This window comes from Aplysia californica, unplaced genomic scaffold (assembly GCF_000002075.1).
Source record: "Aplysia californica isolate F4 #8 unplaced genomic scaffold, AplCal3.0 scaffold00755, whole genome shotgun sequence".
Taxonomy (NCBI): domain Eukaryota; kingdom Metazoa; phylum Mollusca; class Gastropoda; order Aplysiida; family Aplysiidae; genus Aplysia; species Aplysia californica.
The window spans coordinates 109,801-110,376 of record NW_004798025.1 but is presented as its reverse complement, the minus strand read 5'-3'; positions in this window follow the sequence as shown (position 1 = coordinate 110,376).

Here is a 576-nt window from a genome sequence, read left to right as displayed (position 1 = left end):
TGTGGCACGTGTTGGCCTACTTATTACACAAGACGAAATCAGAGCGCTGATTTGTAATATGCAGTGGCAAGAACTCGATGTAAGCGAAGGGAGAAAATCGCATATTAATTGGCATCCAGAATTCCAGTCTGAGTGAGTTCCCTTTATATTATTATGCGTAGTAGGCTACATTGTCATGTACTGCTTTGTGTAAAGAGGATCGGTTACACTGACGGGTCCGTGTGACAGTGTCCTTGTGACGGCTTTCCCAGAGAAAACAAAACTTTAGCATAACATTTAAATAAAATTTCCTTGATTGCCTCATCCTCGAAATTTTTTGTCAAGATAAATCTGGTTTTAGTGAGCAGGCTGTACAGCTTTCGAACAATAATTATGGCGAAAAGATTTAATTTTTAGAAGTATGACTACGGTTCTTTATGTACAATTATATTACTACTCAGTCAAAGTTAGGCAATCGACGTCAATACGAAATCAAATGTGAAGCTTCTCTCTAAAATGTAAAGAACATGCGTTGAACATAACGTTTTCTGACATAGTGTGTTTGTTTTCGGCTTTGGAAATGCCAGTCACTCTTAC